Source organism: Salvia hispanica, chromosome 1 (genome assembly GCF_029641045.1).
Source record: "Salvia hispanica isolate PSC_SH4W2 chromosome 1, Shi_PSC_v1, whole genome shotgun sequence".
In the NCBI taxonomy this organism is placed as follows: Eukaryota; Viridiplantae; Streptophyta; class Magnoliopsida; order Lamiales; family Lamiaceae; genus Salvia; species Salvia hispanica.
In genome coordinates, this window is record NC_142692.1 from 18327498 (window position 1) to 18350739 (window position 23242).

The 23242-nt window shown below is 41.0% G+C and overlaps 3 long non-coding RNA genes across 6 annotated transcripts; all 3 read right to left on the reverse strand.

Moving 5' to 3' along the window:
• Positions 1-421: 421 nt before the first annotated feature.
• Positions 422-2376, reverse strand: LOC148933373 (uncharacterized). Its single transcript, XR_016134619.1, has 2 exons — positions 1032-2376; positions 422-928 (listed from the first exon to the last, which is right to left on the reverse strand). It is a non-coding gene; the product is annotated as an uncharacterized LOC148933373 (long non-coding RNA).
• Positions 2377-10296: 7920 nt separating this feature from the next.
• On the reverse strand, positions 10297-12228 carry LOC148933374 (uncharacterized). 4 transcript variants are annotated; one of them, XR_016135770.1, is made up of 4 exons: positions 11145-12228; positions 10907-10969; positions 10754-10803; positions 10297-10645 (listed from the first exon to the last, which is right to left on the reverse strand). It is a non-coding gene; the product is annotated as an uncharacterized LOC148933374 (long non-coding RNA). The 4 variants fall into 4 exon arrangements; XR_016135773.1 differs by having other exon boundaries at positions 10907-10940; positions 11145-12227; XR_016135772.1 differs by having other exon boundaries at positions 10722-10803; positions 10907-10940; positions 11145-12227.
• Positions 12229-20162: 7934 nt separating this feature from the next.
• LOC148933375 (uncharacterized) lies at positions 20163-22127 on the reverse strand. The gene is made up of 2 exons (XR_016135143.1): positions 20783-22127; positions 20163-20679 (listed from the first exon to the last, which is right to left on the reverse strand). It is a non-coding gene; the product is annotated as an uncharacterized LOC148933375 (long non-coding RNA).
• Between the last annotated feature and the right edge of the window lie 1115 nt (positions 22128-23242).

Below are 23242 nucleotides of genomic sequence, written 5' to 3' on the forward strand. Positions count from 1 at the left end.
ACCCTAAACACATAGTCCACCAAGAGGAAATGGTTTTGGAACCAAACTTAAGCTATGAAGAGAAGCCAGAGGCAATCTTGGATAGGAAGTCAAAGAATTGAGGAATAAATTTATTGTAACAGTGAAGGTTCTATGGAAGCATCATGGTCACGAGGAAGCTACGTGGGAATTGGAAGACAAGATGAAGGAAAAGTACTCAGAGCTTTTTGAATAACATAAGCAAAATTTCGGGACGAAATTTTTGTTAAGGAGGGTAGAATGTAATACCCGCTTCTTTCATTATCCTTTTCGTTGATGTTTAATGTCGAACTAAAGAATCTTCACTCTATTGCTTCGTTGTTTTAAATAAGAACTCATTACTTACTGATGCTTAGTGTTGATAGTTCGCGAAACAAAACTTTGAAGTGAAAGTCAAACGAACTAAAGCAATTTAAGATATATATGAAACTTAGCAAATGTCGAGAACGAATACAGAGATATCATTCACGACTAAAACGTTCGTATACGTCCCAAACTACATTTCCACTTACATGATTAAATGTATGTGGGTTTATGAGTTTAAGAAAAAGGAATTAATGGGTGATATTACAAAATACACAAGTATGGGCCTAGAGCTTAAGAAACTATTTTGCTATTGCTTGCATTTTGGGCCTCTTCTTTCCCCCGAGCCCAAGTCGCACTCCACCGCGACCCTATCCAATCAGCCCATTGGGCCCAAGGCAGCAAGCCCGTCGAGGACAACAGCTGGGCAGCCCAAGTCCTCTACCAACCTGCAAGATAAAACAAGTGTTAATTGCTAAGAAACAAGGGAAATTAAGGAACTACTATTAGAAGAAAAGAAACAACCCTTCTTTGACAATAGGAGACCAAAAATTCACCAAAGAGGGCAAGTCAATTTCTGAAAATCCTCCACACCATATGGCAGCACCTGAAATGTTTATGTACCGGTCACTAGGTGGCCATATGAGAACAAGATGAAGAAAATAGCCAAATACCTAGTACTACAAATAACATAAATGCATAGTCCTTACCTCCTTAGTATACCACCAAACTCTGTTAAAGTTACTGCAAAAATCAAAGATAAGGGAGATTTGCTGCAGGAAAATAACAAAGAATTTCAACAGCCCCAATTAAGGCTACACGAGTACACATTCGTGCCTATAAAATCCTCCACACCACCTTTGAACACTCTCCTACACTTTCAAACTTTTTCCAGCAACATAGCAAGGTTGAGAGGAAGGGAGCTGAGGTTTTAAGAACTGTTTTTACCAAGGCAGCCGCAGCTTCAAGAGGATGAGCATAGAACAACAACACCATCTCGATCCCAACTTCACCACAAAGTATGAGGAGGCTAGCATGAGGAGCAAGGAGTAACAAGAAGCTTAGGATCAGCCACAATCATCAAGGATTCACCCAAGTCAAGGTAAAACACTAGCACACCCTCTGCTTTTGTTTCGAACATCATGCTAGGCTCAAGAACATAGAATCGTGGCCTTAGGAACCTCACAACAGTAGCAAGCTTCAATAATTAAAGAATCAACACTTTAGCCCCAAATACCAAGCTCATTCCAGTAACACATAATTTTTTTTTCAAAACCTCTAATTCCACATAGTTGCTGCCCTAAAACCCCAACTAAGTAAGCTAAGAATAGGATGGAAGAAACTTAGCTTAGAGTAGGGGGCAGGGCTGCACCGGGCAGCAGCTGCACAGCACGCTGCTAGAGGCGGCAGAAGAGCCTGACAGACAGGGCAGTGATACGGCAGCTCCGACGGGGACCGAACCCGGGCAGCTCGAAGGGACCGATGCTGTGAGAAAAGGGGAGAAGCCGGCGCTGCTGCTCGTTGGTCCTGAACCTGACGCCGCGAGAGAGGCGGGCAACGATGGCGCTGCTACGGCGGCGCTGCCTGAAGAAGAAGACGGCGTCGGGTGCCGAGTACAGTGGCGGCATCGCTGCGAGGGAGAGGCGGCGATGGCAGCGACGATTCCGCCGGGAGAGGAAGACCAAGTGTAGCTCGGCGTGGAGCACAGTGAGTGAGGATTATGAGAGAGAGATAGGGAGAGCCGTGCAGGAAGAGCAGTCGCCGGTTGGGGAATGATCCGAGAACACCGGAAAATTTCCGGTGACCGATTGATGGCGAACGGACACAGGAGAGAGGGAGAGGAATTGAGCCTCTGAATTAGGGATTTTTGACTTAAGTTGAGAAGAAAGAGGGGTTGAAAGAGAGAATCAGGGGAGGAGGGAGTATACGCCGGTGGAGTCCGGCGAGGAATCGGGAGGAAGAAGATTGTGGAGCCACCGATTTCTCCTCCAATTTTAGGGTTAGTGTGTGTGTTGATTTGGGGATTGTGTTTAGAGGGAGAGGCCGATAGTTTTGAGAAGAGGGAGTATTTGGGCCTCCCTTATTTTTATTTTTATTTTGTTGGGCCTCTTTAGTTTTGGTTGGGCTGCATTTTTTTTATAGGTTGGGCCACCAAATTAAATAAAGCATGGACTAAGAATTTAATTAAATCATGGACTCTCCTATGTTATGGATTAAATAATAGTCCGCTAATTATTTCCACGAGGATAAGTCTAATTTTCCGGAATTTAGTATGAGTGCTCAAATGATTAATTTTAAGAAATTATGATACGCTAACGATGAATAGACCTCGAGCCTATTTTTTTTAGTACTTAAATAAATGGCATAGGAGGTAACACCCCCTAGTTAAGTGAATAATTTTCCCCAATTTAATTAAATCATTAAATCTACTGATTTAATTAATATTCAAGAAATCTAGAACTCTTCTAGAAAATTTAGAGAAGAATAAAACGATCACGCACTTAGGATGCATTCATGTTTACGTTTAATGGATATCTCAAAATCTAATTAAGTATATGTATGTTATTTCCTAAAGGGACGTCTCCACACGTCGTCTAAGGCCAAGTTAAAGAACTTACGGATAGAGATTTTGCTTTGAGGTGGGCATTCTTTCAAAACGTGATTTCAGTATGAAAATGTGAATTTTTGCTCAAGTATGTTGTCATGCCATGTTTTGTTTTATGATTACCTATCTGCTTGGCTATGCCAATTTAAGTTAAATCGAATTCGGGTCCCAGTAGGGCCGCAAACCCTACTCGGACTAGTGTACACATAAGGGGATCGTGAGCTAACAAAGGAGTTGGCCGGTCCAGTGACCGTCGTGGAATGTGGCCACATTCCCGGTTCACACAAGGTTCAGATATGGTATATCTATGTTACGTGATTGCGCAATCAAATCTTCATGAAAAGAAAAGTATTTAGTGACTCGGGTCTTTTAAGTAAAACCCCGTGATCACTCAACTGTGGCATTGACAATTAAAGATAGAACTATTTTTGGCAATGTGCCCACTGAGTATATCAAATACTCAGCCCTGCATGTTATTTTCAAATGTGCAGGTTGAACGTGGACGAGCAGGCGAAGGTGTTGGGACAAGAATTTTAAATAAGTAGTTAGGTAGCCCAAAGTAGCATGTCTTCATACGTGCTATTTTTTCTTGGACTCTTCCGCTGCAATCTAGAGTTACGTGCTAGAAAGCTATGAACTTAGTCTTGATACTCTGAACACGTTTTGACTATGTACCCATATGCCTTTGATACTATTGACTTAAGTGATTTCATCCTTTTTATGTTGTCCCTTGATTATCGAGAATTGTTTAGTCGCGAAATAGCTACGCTCACTAGCACTAGGGAGTTGTGGTCGTGACAGAGTGGTATCAGAGCAACGTTCTTTCGCTCTGGACCCAAGAACCTTCTTTTCAAGCCTTAGTCTAGAATGATAGTACTAGACTAGAATAGTACTAAAATGGAAAGCTTAAGGGGACCCAACACCTCGACTCGTCACGTTCAACTGCAGCAATGAGGTAAGAAAGAAGTTCTTACCAGAAAATTTTCAGTTATTCATGAAAGAACTTGATAAGAGGAAAAATGATTTCTTTCTGAAGATGTTGTGAAAACATTCAAGGTTTTCAAGGAAAAGCATGTAAATTTCAATTTTTCCTATGAACTATGGAATTTTCAAGTTTAAAATGTTAGGCATAAGGGTGTCTTGAGACAAATGCTAAAGTATTATTAATTACGCATGCTCGATTATGTGAAGTATGATGATAGATTAAGAACTTTTAGAAAGTTACGAAATGACTAATGCATGCGAACATAGTATGCCTAAGAAGTACATTAGGCTGAGCGCTCTTGAACAGTGATATAAGTTGATGACTTCCTTTCCGCTTTCCTAAGCGATAAAACGAACAAGTATATGCAAGTTAGGGAAAAACCCTAGTTTTGTTTTCAAAATGAGGAAATATAGGTGAATGGGTCTTAAAGGGGAACCCACACCTTTTCCTCTACCCTATGTCTTGACGAGACCACGATCCATGATGTTGTAATTGGAACAATTCCAAATGTACAATAATGAACCTAACAATTCATAAATAACCCATCTATTCTTAGATGGTAACGATCACACGAGATACGAGAAACTACCTACGACACATGGGCGTTTGTTGAACGTTTTAAATGACATGAAGTTCCCTTTGTCTTCATGAACTCAATCATAACCGAAATGAGCGTACCTCGATCCAGTAAAGGAGGTGTATCCTTACACGAAAAGATATCGTACCTACAATCTAATTAAGTTATCCAGTCTTGCGTAACAAGTCAAGGAGGCTACGCGATCTAGAAACAATGCTTATAGCACGTTGTGAAGCAAGATGGAGAGTGCAATATTTTACGAGAATGACCGCTCTGACTTATCGAGAATATTATGAAAATATGACCTTCAACGGCAGTTATTAGTTATAACACCAGGAATCCTAGCTTGGAATGTATGGTTTCCTAGAACGCTCTGATCATGTTCGAGCTCCGAAAGAACAAACAAGAAAGTGTCACATAGCTGGAACAAATGATTATGGTCAACAGTACTTACTTGGGTTCCCATCGATATCTTTCTATGAACCTCCTTAATGAAAATGCCCTGGACTTGCATTTATGCAAGAAATGCCTCACTTTTTCCTTTCCCATGAAAGTTGTGACTCCCTTTCAGTTTGTTGGCTATAGTAGTTGAGCTCGTTATTCAGAAAATGTAAAGTGTTGACTTCTTAAACTCCGGTTATAAACCTTCGATTCTAAAGTTTCTTACAACCATGCCCTTCAAAATAATCTCATTTTGAACATCCTTAACAAGGGTGTATTGCCGTCTATTTAAGACTTTTGATTGACTCATGTTTTTACAAGCAATAAGTCGCTATCATTTTTTTTCAACGAAAGTGGTGACTCACTTTCAAATCCTAAATTCAGAAGAACTCATATGTTCTCAATTATCCTTGTTGGTTGTTGTCTCCTACGCCCCATCATTTATAAGATCGATATCCTGGTTTCTTTAGCTCTCACGATATAACTTCACCCTTAAATTGTTTATTGTTCAGACATTTCTCCACAGAGAATGGCGCAAAAAGTGGAACTTTTGTTCACCTCCTTATTTGACAACCATATTGTGACTATTTCGTTCTTATATGGGTGAATTTGTTTTGCCCAGTTCCACTACATGTATTGTTTCTAGCTCATGATTTCTTTCTGAAACACTAACTTAAGGCTAATGTATTGCATTTTCCTTGATGGTAGTGGATTCCTTCAAAAAAAAAAAAAAAAAAAAAAACATTTCTTTCACGTTGGCCACTACTGTGAATCCATTGATGTATTTCCATGATTTCCACATTATGATGTTGGTAAACCATGATCAACGTTAATTCATGGCAATTGTTTACATTTCTAAACCCTCTTGCGACTAATCATTTGAGGTCTTGACATGTTGAAACCATCATCCTTGATGTCCGGATCTAGTCAATTTAAGCGGACAATTGCACTATCTTAGTTGACAGCCTACTATGGAAATTGAGAGTTAATACAATGTCATCTTATTCTCATGACCTACCTCATGTTCTTTCAAGCTCCCATCAGAAATGAGTTTTCAAATTCTATGGGTTTATCTGAAACCATTTGGACCACCTAGTTCCTTGAATTGACACGATAAATTCCATTGAACTTAGTATTTTCCTTCAAAATAAATTGTCGAAACTTGATGATGAAAATTCATAAGAGTCGAATAAGAGATGATATTCTCGTCCCCTTTGATATTGTGGAGCCCTCCAAATTTTCAGTCATGCTCCTTCTATGTTTCCTATCCAAGTTAAGACTGTTAGATTAATCTTTGAGTTCTCGATACAAGACTCTCGGGAAAGGCACAGCCTTAATTTCTTTCAGATATGTATGATAAATAAGTCTCTATTAACACGTGCAGAAAATGGTACATCAGCCAGAAGCGTCGCATAACCAACAACACAAAACGTTAAATATTTCACATCTACATACCGCTTATGACAAGCTGGTAAAAGATTGAAAATTTTGCTATGTAGATAGATAACTAGCCATTAAGAAGAGAAATGTTAAGGAATATACATGGATCAAATGACTTTTGATGATGTACAAGACCATATATACAGCTGTTTGACCGATCGAAATGCTTATTAAGAGTAAAATAAGTGAGTCACAAGAAACGAAGACTCAATAATAGTTATGAAATGAAAATCATGGAGAAAATGCGAATACATTCGTAGTTTATGTTTGACGAAACAAATTCCATCAACTAGAGGGATTCGTCTGAGAGGTGGCCAAGAAGAGCCACAAGTTGAAGAGACATTCGAGAAAAGAAACGCGTGATGGCACAACTAACCTCACCCTCCTGCTACGAAAGGGGAGAATCGATTTTTTTTAAAGAGTTATCGCGGGAGAACGGATATGGAGTCCTACAATGTGGAGTAAGGAAAAATGTTAGTAGCAAAATGCGAAGAAGTATTCTATGATATTCCACACCGTCGATTAAGCGATCCAAAAAGGAAATGGCGATAGAGTTTTGTGTTGATCTAGACATAAGACCTAGATCATCTTGGAAAGTCGTACTAGATTATTTCATCACGAATCGTTTAGTCGAACATATGGGCATGGAGCCAACAATGTTTGGAGAAAGAAGCCAACACCTCCGCTATACTATTCCTGTATTCAAGGATAAATATAAGTAAAATGAAGTTAGTGCTAAGTCGTGACAAAATAGATCGTGGTAAGCACAAAAGTATCCTGAAAACTGTTAAAGTAGACAACCTCAGCTAAGCGAGAGATTACAAGGTCAATCCGCTAGCTTAATGACTACAACTACGACTAATGCAAACATTAGGGAGCTCGACACCTGACGATAAAATCTAAAATGAGGAATGTCTTCACCAATCAGAAGAAATAAATTATTTAATGAATGGCTTGAGTCAGCCACATCATATAAAATGACGCTTAAGGAGTAAGAAGAACTTAAGATCCGGTAGTTATGAGAAACTACTAGACCTGAGTTTTATTAGGCCTAGTGTACGACCATGAGGTACACCAATATTCTTCGTAAAGAAGGACAGAACGATGAGAATGCGTATAGACTACAAAGAGTTGACCAAGTTAACGTTCAAAGACAAGTACTCTTTACCCAAGGATTGATGGCTTGTTTGACTAGCCCTAAGGAGCTGGTGTATTCTCAAATATCGATTTGATATCTAGCACAAACAGAAGTTCCGACCAAGACGATGTGCCGAAGACTCTGTCCGCACTAGATATGGCCATTACGAGGTCATTGTAATGCCTTTTGGGCTTACAAATGCCCCGACGGTGTCCATGGACCTAATGAACCGCGTGTTCCACCCGTACTTGGACAAGTTCGTCCTAGTCTTTATAGATGATGTACTTATCTATTCGAAGAACGAGAAAGAACACGAGGAACATCTGAGAACCACCTTAGAGACGTTGAGAGCCGAGAAACTCTACGCTAAGTTTGGCAAATGTGAGTTCTGGCTTAACGAGGTAAACGTCCTTGGGCACATAGTAATGGCAGAAGGGATCCGAGTGGACCCTGCAAAGGTGGAAGTAGTACAACGTTGGCAGTCACCAACAACACCTAATGAGATTCGAAGTTTTTTAGGTTTGGCTGGATATTACCGAAGGTTTATTGAAGGATTTTCTAAAATAACAAGATCAATGACTCAATAGCTCAAGAAAGGAGCTAAGGTCAATTGGACACCGAAGTGTGAAGCAAGCTTCCAGCTGTTAAAAGGAAAGTTGACCACCGCATCAGTGCTAGCCGTGCCAGCACCAAGAACAGGTTATGTAGTGTACACAGATGCATCAAAGATCGAACTCGGATATGTGCTGATGCAGAATGGCAAGGTGATTGCATATGCATCACGCCAATTGAGGCCGCACGAGTTAAACTACCCTACTCATGATCTGGAACTAGCGGCAGGGGTACATGCCTTGAAGATTTGGAGACATCACCTCTACGAAGTGCGATGTGAGATCTTCACGGACCACAAGAGCCTTAAGTACTTCTTCGAGCAGAAGAATTTGAACATACGACAACGCAGATGGCTCAAATTAATCAAGGATTATGACTGTGGTATAAATTACCACCCAGGCAAGGCGAATGTAGCGGCAGATGCCTTGAGCAGGAAGGCTACACCCCAAGTGGCCACTTTCCTCACACAGAATGAGGAGCTTATACGCGAGTTTGCTAAGATGCGACTGGAAGTAGTGAGAGCGCCAGAGACGGTGGAAAGTAGGATTGCCACTTTAGTGATTGAACAAGACTTAAGGGCCAGAATTGTTGAGGCTCAAAGGAGTGATGAAGCATTAGAGAAGATTTATCTTAAAGTGAGGACGGGAAAAGAAGAGAGTTACCGCGAGGAGGCGGATAACGCCATCACTTTTGAGGGAAGATTGTGTGTGCCCAATGACGAGGCACTCAGAAATGAGATCATGAGTAAAGCGCATGAAACACCTTACACTGCTCACCCAAGGAGCACGAAAATGTATCAAGACATAAAGAAACAGTTTTGGTGGGATGGCATGAAGAGGAGCATAGCGCCGTTTGTAGAAAGATGCCTAGCATGTCAACAAGTGAAGACTCTACATCAACGACCCTATGGGAAAATGCAACCCCTAGAAATTCCCAGAGTGGAAATGGGAGCACATTGCGATAGATTTCGTGACAGGATAGCCAAAGTCGCAACGAGGAAACACTACTATTTGGGTGATCATAGATCGCCTCACCAAAAGTGCTCACTTTATACCGATTCGTATTACTTCCGGATCGGACAAGTTATCTCAGATCTATGTACAAGAGATCATACGCTTACATGAAATACCGGTAACAATCACATCAGACCGTGATTCAAAATTTACTTCTAGATTTTGGATAAGCTTGCAACAAGAGTTGGGCACTAGATTGAATTTCAGTACTACATTCTATCCACAGACTGATGGGCAGTCTGAAAGAAAGATCCAGACTTTGGAAGATATGCTGAGAGCCGTAGTGCTCGACCGTGGAGGAAACTGAGAACAAGTACTACCACTTATAAAGTTTGCTTACAGCAACAGACAACTATAAACATGGCCCCATATGAAGCATTGTATGGAAAGAAATGTATCAGTGAGAGAAAGATGCACGGACTGGATTCTGTAGAGGAGATGATAAGAGATCAATCGTCAGATCCGTGAGAGAATCAAGGAAGCTCAAGATAGGCAAAAGTCTTACGCAAATGCTCGCCGAACCGATCTGCAGTTCAAGGCGGGAGACAAAGTGTTTCTGGAGGTATCCCCGTCTAAAGGGATTACGAGATTTGGCGTCAGGGGAAAGCTAAGACCACGTTTCATCGGGCCCTATGAAAATCTAGGAGAAGTCGGTCATGTGGCGTATAGATTGGCGCTCCCACCGAGTTTCGGGAATGTGCACAATGTTTTTCATGTGTCACAATTGAGGAAATATGTATTCGACCCTAAACACATAGTCCACCAAGAGGAAATGGTTTTGGAACCAAACTTAAGCTATGAAGAGAAGCCAGAGGCAATCTTGGATAGGAAGTCAAAGAATTGAGGAATAAATTTATTGTAACAGTGAAGGTTCTATGGAAGCATCATGGTCACGAGGAAGCTACGTGGGAATTGGAAGACAAGATGAAGGAAAAGTACTCAGAGCTTTTTGAATAACATAAGCAAAATTTCGGGACGAAATTTTTGTTAAGGAGGGTAGAATGTAATACCCGCTTCTTTCATTATCCTTTTCGTTGATGTTTAATGTCGAACTAAAGAATCTTCACTCTATTGCTTCGTTGTTTTAAATAAGAACTCATTACTTACTGATGCTTAGTGTTGATAGTTCGCGAAACAAAACTTTGAAGTGAAAGTCAAACGAACTAAAGCAATTTAAGATATATATGAAACTTAGCAAATGTCGAGAACGAATACAGAGATATCATTCACGACTAAAACGTTCGTATACGTCCCAAACTACATTTCCACTTACATGATTAAATGTATGTGGGTTTATGAGTTTAAGAAAAAGGAATTAATGGGTGATATTACAAAATACACAAGTATGGGCCTAGAGCTTAAGAAACTATTTTGCTATTGCTTGCATTTTGGGCCTCTTCTTTCCCCCGAGCCCAAGTCGCACTCCACCGCGACCCTATCCAATCAGCCCATTGGGCCCAAGGCAGCAAGCCCGTCGAGGACAACAGCTGGGCAGCCCAAGTCCTCTACCAACCTGCAAGATAAAACAAGTGTTAATTGCTAAGAAACAAGGGAAATTAAGGAACTACTATTAGAAGAAAAGAAACAACCCTTCTTTGACAATAGGAGACCAAAAATTCACCAAAGAGGGCAAGTCAATTTCTGAAAATCCTCCACACCATATGGCAGCACCTGAAATGTTTATGTACCGGTCACTAGGTGGCCATATGAGAACAAGATGAAGAAAATAGCCAAATACCTAGTACTACAAATAACATAAATGCATAGTCCTTACCTCCTTAGTATACCACCAAACTCTGTTAAAGTTACTGCAAAAATCAAAGATAAGGGAGATTTGCTACAGGAAAATAACAAAGAATTTCAACAGCCCCAATTAAGGCTACACGAGTACACATTCGTGCCTATAAAATCCTCCACACCACCTTTGAACACTCTCCTACACTTTCAAACTTTTTCCAGCAACATAGCAAGGTTGAGAGGAAGGGAGCTGAGGTTTTAAGAACTGTTTTTACCAAGGCAGCCGCAGCTTCAAGAGGATGAGCATAGAACAACAACACCATCTCGATCCCAACTTCACCACAAAGTATGAGGAGGCTAGCATGAGGAGCAAGGAGTAACAAGAAGCTTAGGATCAGCCACAATCATCAAGGATTCACCCAAGTCAAGGTAAAACACTAGCACACCCTCTGCTTTTGTTTCGAACATCATGCTAGGCTCAAGAACATAGAATCGTGGCCTTAGGAACCTCACAACAGTAGCAAGCTTCAATAATTAAAGAATCAACACTTTAGCCCCAAATACCAAGCTCATTCCAGTAACACATAATTTTTTTTTCAAAACCTCTAATTCCACATAGTTGCTGCCCTAAAACCCCAACTAAGTAAGCTAAGAATAGGATGGAAGAAACTTAGCTTAGAGTAGGGGGCAGGGCTGCACCGGGCAGCAGCTGCACAGCACGCTGCTAGAGGCGGCAGAAGAGCCTGACAGACAGGGCAGTGATACGGCAGCTCCGACGGGGACCGAACCCGGGCAGCTCGAAGGGACCGATGCTGTGAGAAAAGGGGAGAAGCCGGCGCTGCTGCTCGTTGGTCCTGAACCTGACGCCGCGAGAGAGGCGGGCAACGATGGCGCTGCTACGGCGGCGCTGCCTGAAGAAGAAGACGGCGTCGGGTGCCGAGTACAGTGGCGGCATCGCTGCGAGGGAGAGGCGGCGATGGCAGCGACGATTCCGCCGGGAGAGGAAGACCAAGTGTAGCTCGGCGTGGAGCACAGTGAGTGAGGATTATGAGAGAGAGATAGGGAGAGCCGTGCAGGAAGAGCAGTCGCCGGTTGGGGAATGATCCAAGAACACCGGAAAATTTCCGGTGACCGATTGATGGCGAACGGACACAGGAGAGAGGGAGAGGAATTGAGCCTCTGAATTAGGGATTTTTGACTTAAGTTGAGAAGAAAGAGGGGTTGAAAGAGAGAATCAGGGGAGGAGGGAGTATACGCCGGTGGAGTCCGGCGAGGAATCGGGAGGAAGAAGATTGTGGAGCCACCGATTTCTCCTCCAATTTTAGGGTTAGTGTGTGTGTTGATTTGGGGATTGTGTTTAGAGGGAGAGGCCGATAGTTTTGAGAAGAGGGAGTATTTGGGCCTCCCTTATTTTTATTTTTATTTTGTTGGGCCTCTTTAGTTTTGGTTGGGCTGCATTTTTTTTATAGGTTGGGCCACCAAATTAAATAAAGCATGGACTAAGAATTTAATTAAATCATGGACTCTCCTATGTTATGGATTAAATAATAGTCCGCTAATTATTTCCACGAGGATAAGTCTAATTTTCCGGAATTTAGTATGAGTGCTCAAATGATTAATTTTAAGAAATTATGATACGCTAACGATGAATAGACCTCGAGCCTATTTTTTTTAGTACTTAAATAAATGGCATAGGAGGTAACACCCCCTAGTTAAGTGAATAATTTTCCCCAATTTAATTAAATCATTAAATCTACTGATTTAATTAATATTCAAGAAATCTAGAACTCTTCTAGAAAATTTAGAGAAGAATAAAACGATCACGCACTTAGGATGCATTCATGTTTACGTTTAATGGATATCTCAAAATCTAATTAAGTATATGTATGTTATTTCCTAAAGGGACGTCTCCACACGTCGTCTAAGGCCAAGTTAAAGAACTTACGGATAGAGATTTTGCTTTGAGGTGGGCATTCTTTCAAAACGTGATTTCAGTATGAAAATGTGAATTTTTGCTCAAGTATGTTGTCATGCCATGTTTTGTTTTATGATTACCTATCTGCTTGGCTATGCCAATTTAAGTTAAATCGAATTCGGGTCCCAGTAGGGCCGCAAACCCTACTCGGACTAGTGTACACATAAGGGGATCGTGAGCTAACAAAGGAGTTGGCCGGTCCAGTGACCGTCGTGGAATGTGGCCACATTCCCGATTCACACAAGGTTCAGATATGGTATATCTATGTTACGTGATTGCGCAATCAAATCTTCATGAAAAGAAAAGTATTTAGTGACTCGGGTCTTTTAAGTAAAACCCCGTGATCACTCAACTGTGGCATTGACAATTAAAGATAGAACTATTTTTGGCAATGTGCCCACTGAGTATATCAAATACTCAGCCCTGCATGTTATTTTCAAATGTGCAGGTTGAACGTGGACGAGCAGGCGAAGGTGTTGGGACAAGAATTTTAAATAAGTAGTTAGGTAGCCCAAAGTAGCATGTCTTCATACGTGCTATTTTTTCTTGGACTCTTCCGCTGCAATCTAGAGTTACGTGCTAGAAAGCTATGAACTTAGTCTTGATACTCTGAACACGTTTTGACTATGTACCCATATGCCTTTGATACTATTGACTTAAGTGATTTCATCCTTTTTATGTTGTCCCTTGATTATCGAGAATTGTTTAGTCGCGAAATAGCTACGCTCACTAGCACTAGGGAGTTGTGGTCGTGACAGAGTGGTATCAGAGCAACGTTCTTTCGCTCTGGACCCAAGAACCTTCTTTTCAAGCCTTAGTCTAGAATGATAGTACTAGACTAGAATAGTACTAAAATGGAAAGCTTAAGGGGACCCAACACCTCGACTCGTCACGTTCAACTGCAGCAATGAGGTAAGAAAGAAGTTCTTACCAGAAAATTTTCAGTTATTCATGAAAGAACTTGATAAGAGGAAAAATGATTTCTTTCTGAAGATGTTGTGAAAACATTCAAGGTTTTCAAGGAAAAGCATGTAAATTTCAATTTTTCCTATGAACTATGGAATTTTCAAGTTTAAAATGTTAGGCATAAGGGTGTCTTGAGACAAATGCTAAAGTATTATTAATTACGCATGCTCGATTATGTGAAGTATGATGATAGATTAAGAACTTTTAGAAAGTTACGAAATGACTAATGCATGCGAACATAGTATGCCTAAGAAGTACATTAGGCTGAGCGCTCTTGAACAGTGATATAAGTTGATGACTTCCTTTCCGCTTTCCTAAGCGATAAAACGAACAAGTATATGCAAGTTAGGGAAAAACCCTAGTTTTGTTTTCAAAATGAGGAAATATAGGTGAATGGGTCTTAAAGGGGAACCCACACCTTTTCCTCTACCCTATGTCTTGACGAGACCACGATCCATGATGTTGTAATTGGAACAATTCCAAATGTACAATAATGAACCTAACAATTCATAAATAACCCATCTATTCTTAGATGGTAACGATCACACGAGATACGAGAAACTACCTACGACACATGGGCGTTTGTTGAACGTTTTAAATGACATGAAGTTCCCTTTGTCTTCATGAACTCAATCATAACCGAAATGAGCGTACCTCGATCCAGTAAAGGAGGTGTATCCTTACACGAAAAGATATCGTACCTACAATCTAATTAAGTTATCCAGTCTTGCGTAACAAGTCAAGGAGGCTACGCGATCTAGAAACAATGCTTATAGCACGTTGTGAAGCAAGATGGAGAGTGCAATATTTTACGAGAATGACCGCTCTGACTTATCGAGAATATTATGAAAATATGACCTTCAACGGCAGTTATTAGTTATAACACCAGGAATCCTAGCTTGGAATGTATGGTTTCCTAGAACGCTCTGATCATGTTCGAGCTCCGAAAGAACAAACAAGAAAGTGTCACATAGCTGGAACAAATGATTATGGTCAACAGTACTTACTTGGGTTCCCATCGATATCTTTCTATGAACCTCCTTAATGAAAATGCCCTGGACTTGCATTTATGCAAGAAATGCCTCACTTTTTCCTTTCCCATGAAAGTTGTGACTCCCTTTCAGTTTGTTGGCTATAGTAGTTGAGCTCGTTATTCAGAAAATGTAAAGTGTTGACTTCTTAAACTCCGGTTATAAACCTTCGATTCTAAAGTTTCTTACAACCATGCCCTTCAAAATAATCTCATTTTGAACATCCTTAACAAGGGTGTATTGCCGTCTATTTAAGACTTTTGATTGACTCATGTTTTTACAAGCAATAAGTCGCTATCATTTTTTTTCAACGAAAGTGGTGACTCACTTTCAAATCCTAAATTCAGAAGAACTCATATGTTCTCAATTATCCTTGTTGGTTGTTGTCTCCTACGCCCCATCATTTATAAGATCGATATCCTGGTTTCTTTAGCTCTCACGATATAACTTCACCCTTAAATTGTTTATTGTTCAGACATTTCTCCACAGAGAATGGCGCAAAAAGTGGAACTTTTGTTCACCTCCTTATTTGACAACCATATTGTGACTATTTCGTTCTTATATGGGTGAATTTGTTTTGCCCAGTTCCACTACATGTATTGTTTCTAGCTCATGATTTCTTTCTGAAACACTAACTTAAGGCTAATGTATTGCATTTTCCTTGATGGTAGTGGATTCCTTCAAAAAAAAAAAAAAAAAAAAAAACATTTCTTTCACGTTGGCCACTACTGTGAATCCATTGATGTATTTCCATGATTTCCACATTATGATGTTGGTAAACCATGATCAACGTTAATTCATGGCAATTGTTTACATTTCTAAACCCTCTTGCGACTAATCATTTGAGGTCTTGACATGTTGAAACCATCATCCTTGATGTCCGGATCTAGTCAATTTAAGCGGACAATTGCACTATCTTAGTTGACAGCCTACTATGGAAATTGAGAGTTAATACAATGTCATCTTATTCTCATGACCTACCTCATGTTCTTTCAAGCTCCCATCAGAAATGAGTTTTCAAATTCTATGGGTTTATCTGAAACCATTTGGACCACCTAGTTCCTTGAATTGACACGATAAATTCCATTGAACTTAGTATTTTCCTTCAAAATAAATTGTCGAAACTTGATGATGAAAATTCATAAGAGTCGAATAAGAGATGATATTCTCGTCCCCTTTGATATTGTGGAGCCCTCCAAATTTTCAGTCATGCTCCTTCTATGTTTCCTATCCAAGTTAAGACTGTTAGATTAATCTTTGAGTTCTCGATACAAGACTCTCGGGAAAGGCACAGCCTTAATTTCTTTCAGATATGTATGATAAATAAGTCTCTATTAACACGTGCAGAAAATGGTACATCAGCCAGAAGCGTCGCATAACCAACAACACAAAACGTTAAATATTTCACATCTACATACCGCTTATGACAAGCTGGTAAAAGATTGAAAATTTTGCTATGTAGATAGATAACTAGCCATTAAGAAGAGAAATGTTAAGGAATATACATGGATCAAATGACTTTTGATGATGTACAAGACCATATATACAGCTGTTTGACCGATCGAAATGCTTATTAAGAGTAAAATAAGTGAGTCACAAGAAACGAAGACTCAATAATAGTTATGAAATGAAAATCATGGAGAAAATGCGAATACATTCGTAGTTTATGTTTGACGAAACAAATTCCATCAACTAGAGGGATTCGTCTGAGAGGTGGCCAAGAAGAGCCACAAGTTGAAGAGACATTCGAGAAAAGAAACGCGTGATGGCACAACTAACCTCACCCTCCCTGCTACGAAAGGGGAGAATCGATTTTTTTTAAAGAGTTATCGCGGGAGAACGGATATGGAGTCCTACAATGTGGAGTAAGGAAAAATGTTAGTAGCAAAATGCGAAGAAGTATTCTATGATATTCCACACCGTCGATTAAGCGATCCAAAAAGGAAATGGCGATAGAGTTTTGTGTTGATCTAGACATAAGACCTAGATCATCTTGGAAAGTCGTACTAGATTATTTCATCACGAATCGTTTAGTCGAACATATGGGCATGGAGCCAACAATGTTTGGAGAAAGAAGCCAACACCTCCGCTATACTATTCCTGTATTCAAGGATAAATATAAGTAAAATGAAGTTAGTGCTAAGTCGTGACAAAATAGATCGTGGTAAGCACAAAAGTATCCTGAAAACTGTTAAAGTAGACAACCTCAGCTAAGCGAGAGATTACAAGGTCAATCCGCTAGCTTAATGACTACAACTACGACTAATGCAAACATTAGGGAGCTCGACACCTGACGATAAAATCTAAAATGAGGAATGTCTTCACCAATCAGAAGAAATAAATTATTTAATGAATGGCTTGAGTCAGCCACATCATATAAAATGACGCTTAAGGAGTAAGAAGAACTTAAGATCCGGTAGTTATGAGAAACTACTAGACCTGAGTTTTATTAGGCCTAGTGTACGACCATGAGGTACACCAATATTCTTCGTAAAGAAGGACAGAACGATGAGAATGCGTATAGACTACAAAGAGTTGACCAAGTTAACGTTCAAAGACAAGTACTCTTTACCCAAGGATTGATGGCTTGTTTGACTAGCCCTAAGGAGCTGGTGTATTCTCAAATATCGATTTGATATCTAGCACAAACAGAAGTTCCGACCAAGACGATGTGCCAAAGACTATGTCCGCACTAGATATGGCCATTACGAGGTCATTGTAATGCCTTTTGGGCTTACAAATGCCCCGACGGTGTCCATGGACCTAATGAACCGCGTGTTCCACCCGTACTTGGACAAGTTCGTCCTAGTCTTTATAGATGATGTACTTATCTATTCGAAGAACGAGAAAGAACACGAGGAACATCTGAGAACCACCTTAGAGACGTTGAGAGCCGAGAAACTCTACGCTAAGTTTGGCAAATGTGAGTTCTGGCTTAACGAGGTAAACGTCCTTGGGCACATAGTAATGGCAGAAGGGATCCGAGTGGACCCTGCAAAGGTGGAAGTAGTACAACGTTGGCAGTCACCAACAACACCTAATGAGATTCGAAGTTTCTTAGGTTTGGCTGGATATTACCGAAGGTTTATTGAAGGATTTTCTAAAATAACAAGATCAATGACTCAATAGCTCAAGAAAGGAGCTAAGGTCAATTGGACACCGAAGTGTGAAGCAAGCTTCCAGCTGTTAAAAGGAAAGTTGACCACCGCATCAGTCCTAGCCGTGCCAGCACCAAGAACAGGTTATGTAGTGTACACAGATGCATCAAAGATCGAACTCGGATATGTGCTGATGCAGAATGGCAAGGTGATTGCATATGCATCACGCCAATTGAGGCCGCACGAGTTAAACTACCCTACTCATGATCTGGAACTAGCGGCAGGGGTACATGCCTTGAAGATTTGGAGACATCACCTCTACGAAATGCGATGTGAGATCTTCACGGACCACAAGAGCCTTAAGTACTTCTTCGAGCAGAAGAATTTGAACATACGACAACGCAGATGGCTCAAATTAATCAAGGATTATGACTGTGGTATAAATTACCACCCAGGCAAGGCGAATGTAGCGGCAGATGCCTTGAGCAGGAAGGCTACACCCCAAGTGGCCACTTTCCTCACACAGAATGAGGAGCTTATACGCGAGTTTGCTAAGATGCGACTGGAAGTAGTGAGAGCGCCAGAGACGGTGGAAAGTAGGATTGCCACTTTAGTGATTGAACAAGACTTAAGGGCCAGAATTGTTGAGGCTCAAAGGAGTGATGAAGCATTAGAGAAGATTTATCTTAAAGTGAGGACGGGAAAAGAAGAGAGTTACCGCGAGGAGGCGGATAACGCCATCACTTTTGAGGGAAGATTGTGTGTGCCCAATGACGAGGCACTCAGAAATGAGATCATGAGTAAAGCGCATGAAACACCTTACACTGCTCACCCAAGGAGCACGAAAATGTATCAAGACATAAAGAAACAGTTTTGGTGGGATGGCATGAAGAGGAGCATAGCGCCGTTTGTAGAAAGATGCCTAGCATGTCAACAAGTGAAGACTCTACATCAACGACCCTATGGGAAAATGCAACCCCTAGAAATTCCCAGAGTGGAAATGGGAGCACATTGCGATAGATTTCGTGACAGGATTGCCAAAGTCGCAACGAGGAAACACTACTATTTGGGTGATCATAGATCGCCTCACCAAAAGTGCTCACTTTATACCGATTCGTATTACTTCCGGATCGGACAAGTTATCTCAGATCTATGTACAAGAGATCATACGCTTACATGAAATACCGGTAACAATCACATCAGACCGTGATTCAAAATTTACTTCTAGATTTTGGATAAGCTTGCAACAAGAGTTGGGCACTAGATTGAATTTCAGTACTACATTCTATCCACAGACTGATGGGCAGTCTGAAAGAAAGATCCAGACTTTGGAAGATATGCTGAGAGCCGTAGTGCTCGACCGTGGAGGAAACTGAGAACAAGTACTACCACTTATAAAGTTTGCTTACAGCAACAGACAACTATAAACATGGCCCCATATGAAGCATTGTATGGAAAGAAATGTATCAGTGAGAGAAAGATGCACGGACTGGATTCTGTAGAGGAGATGATAATTGATCAATCGTCAGATCCGTGAGAGAATCAAGGAAGCTCAAGATAGGCAAAAGTCTTACGCAAATGCTCGCCGAACCGATCTGCAGTTCAAGGCGGGAGACAAAGTGTTTCTGGAGGTATCCCCGTCTAAAGGGATTACGAGATTTGGCGTCAGGGGAAAGCTAAGACCACGTTTCATCGGGCCCTATGAAATTCTAGGAGAAGTCGGTCATGTGGCGTATAGATTGGCGCTCCCACCGAGTTTCGGGAATTTGCACAATGTTTTTCATGTGTCACAATTGAGGAAATATGTGTTCGACCCTAAACACATAGTCCACCAAGAGGAAATGGTTTTGGAACCAAACTTAAGCTATGAAGAGAAGCCAGAGGCAATCTTGGATAGGAAGTCAAAGAATTGAGGAATAAATTTATTGTAACAGTGAAGGTTCTATGGAAGCATCATGGTCACGAGGAAGCTACGTGGGAATTGGAAGACAAGATGAAGGAAAAGTACTCAGAGCTTTTTGAATAACATAAGCAAAATTTCGGGACGAAATTTTTGTTAAGGAGGGTAGAATGTAATACCCGCTTCTTTCATTATCCTTTTCGTTGATGTTTAATGTCGAACTAAAGAATCTTCACTCTATTGCTTCGTTGTTTTAAATAAGAACTCATTACTTACTGATGCTTAGTGTTGATAGTTCGCGAAACAAAACTTTGAAGTGAAAGTCAAACGAACTAAAGCAATTTAAGATATATATGAAACTTAGCAAATGTCGAGAACGAATACAGAGATATCATTCACGACTAAAACGTTCGTATACGTCCCAAACTACATTTCCACTTACATGATTAAATGTATGTGGGTTTATGAGTTTAAGAAAAAGGAATTAATGGGTGATATTACAAAATACACAAGTATGGGCCTAGAGCTTAAGAAACTATTTTGCTATTGCTTGCATTTTGGGCCTCTTCTTTCCCCCGAGCCCAAGTCGCACTCCACCGCGACCCTATCCAATCAGCCCATTGGGCCCAAGGCAGCAAGCCCGTCGAGGACAACAGCTGGGCAGCCCAAGTCCTCTACCAACCTGCAAGATAAAACAAGTGTTAATTGCTAAGAAACAAGGGAAATTAAGGAACTACTATTAGAAGAAAAGAAACAACCCTTCTTTGACAATAGGAGACCAAAAATTCACCAAAGAGGGCAAGTCAATTTCTGAAAATCCTCCACACCATATGGCAGCACCTGAAATGTTTATGTACCGGTCACTAGGTGGCCATATGAGAACAAGATGAAGAAAACAGCCAAATACCTAGTACTACAAATAACATAAATGCATAGTCCTTACCTCCTTAGTATACCACCAAACTCTGTTAAAGTTACTGCAAAAATCAAAGATAAGGGAGATTTGTTGCAGGAAAATAACAAAGAATTTCAACAGCCCCAATTAAGGCTACACGAGTACACATTCGTGCCTATAAAATCCTCCACACCACCTTTGAACACTCTCCTACACTTTCAAACTTTTTCCAGCAACATAGCAAGGTTGAGAGGAAGGGAGCTGAGGTTTTAAGAACTGTTTTTACCAAGGCAGCCGCAGCTTCAAGAGGATGAGCATAGAACAACAACACCACCTCGATCCCAACTTCACCACAAAGTATGAGGAGGCTAGCATGAGGAGCAAGGAGTAACAAGAAGCTTAGGATCAGCCACAATCATCAAGGATTCACCCAAGTCAAGGTAAAACACTAGCACACCCTCTGCTTTTGTTTCGAACATCATGCTAGGCTCAAGAACATAGAATCGTGGCCTTAGGAACCTCACAACAGTAGCAAGCTTCAATAATTAAAGAATCAACACTTTAGCCCCAAATACCAAGCTCATTCCAGTAACACATAATTTTTTTTTCAAAACCTCTAATTCCACATAGTTGCTGCCCTAAAACCCCAACTAAGTAAGCTAAGAATAGGATGGAAGAAACTTAGCTTAGAGTAGGGGGCAGGGCTGCACCAGGCAGCAGCTGCACAGCACGCTGCTAGAGGCGGCAGAAGAGCCCGACAGACAGGGCAGTGATACGGCAGCTCCGACGGGGACCGAACCCGGGCAGCTCGAAGGGACCGATGCTGTGAGAAAAGGGGAGAAGCCGGCGCTGCTGCTCGTTGGTCCTGAACCTGACGCCGCGAGAGAGGCGGGCAACGATGGCGCTGCTACGGCGGCGCTGCCTGAAGAAGAAGACGGCGTCGGGTGCCGAGTACAGTGGCGGCATCGCTGCGAGGGAGAGGCGACGATGGCAGCGACGATTCCGCCGGGAGAGGAAGACCAAGTGTAGCTCGGCGTGGAGCACAGTGAGTGAGGATTATGAGAGAGAGATAGGGAGAGCCGTGCAGGAAGAGCAGTCGCCGGTTGGGGAATGATCCGAGAACACCGGAAAATTTCCGGTGACCGATTGATGGCGAACGGACACAGGAGAGAGGGAGAGGAATTGAGCCTCTGAATTAGGGATTTTTGACTTAAGTTGAGAAGAAAGAGGGGTTGAGAGAGAGAATCAGGGGATGAGGGAGTATACGCCGGTGGAGTCCGGCGAGGAATCGGGAGGAAGAAGATTGTGGAGCCACCGATTTCTCCTCCAATTTTAGGGTTAGTGTGTGTGTTGATTTGGGGATTGTGTTTAGAGGGAGAGGCCGATAGTTTTGAGAAGAGGGAGTATTTGGGCCTCCCTTATTTTTATTTTTATTTTGTTGGGCCTCTTTAGTTTTGGTTGGGCTGCATTTTTTTTATAGGTTGGGCCACCAAATTAAATAAAGCATGGACTAAGAATTTAATTAAATCATGGACTCTCCTATGTTATGGATTAAATAATAGTCCGCTAATTATTTCCACGAGGATAAGTCTAATTTTCCGGAATTTAGTATGAGTGCTCAAATGATTAATTTTAAGAAATTATGATACGCTAACGATGAATAGACCTCGAGCCTATTTTTTTTAGTACTTAAATAAATGGCATAGGAGGTAACACCCCCTAGTTAAGTGAATAATTTTCCCCAATTTAATTAAATCATTAAATCTACTGATTTAATTAATATTCAAGAAATCTAGAACTCTTCTAGAAAATTTAGAGAAGAATAAAACGATCACGCACTTAGGATGCATTCATGTTTACGTTTAATGGATATCTCAAAATCTAATTAAGTATATGTATGTTATTTCCTAAAGGGACGTCTCCACACGTCGTCTAAGGCCAAGTTAAAGAACTTACGGATAGAGATTTTGCTTTGAGGTGGGCATTCTTTCAAAACGTGATTTCAGTATGAAAATGTGAATTTTTGCTCAAGTATGTTGTCATGCCATGTTTTGTTTTATGATTACCTATCTGCTTGGCTATGCCAATTTAAGTTAAATCGAATTCGGGTCCCAGTAGGGCCGCAAACCCTACTCGGACTAGTGTACACATAAGGGGATCGTGAGCTAACAAAGGAGTTGGCCGGTCCAGTGACCGTCGTGGAATGTGGCCACATTCCCGGTTCACACAAGGTTCAGATATGGTATATCTATGTTACGTGATTGCGCAATCAAATCTTCATGAAAAGAAAAGTATTTAGTGAATCGGGTCTTTTAAGTAAAACCCCGTGATCACTCAACTGTGGCTTTGACAATTAAAGATAGAACTATTTTTGGCAATGTGCCCACTGAGTATATCAAATACTCAGCCCTGCATGTTATTTTCAAATGTGCAGGTTGAACGTGGACGAGCAGGCGAAGGTGTTGGGACAAGAATTTTAAATAAGTAGTTAGGTAGCCCAAAGTAGCA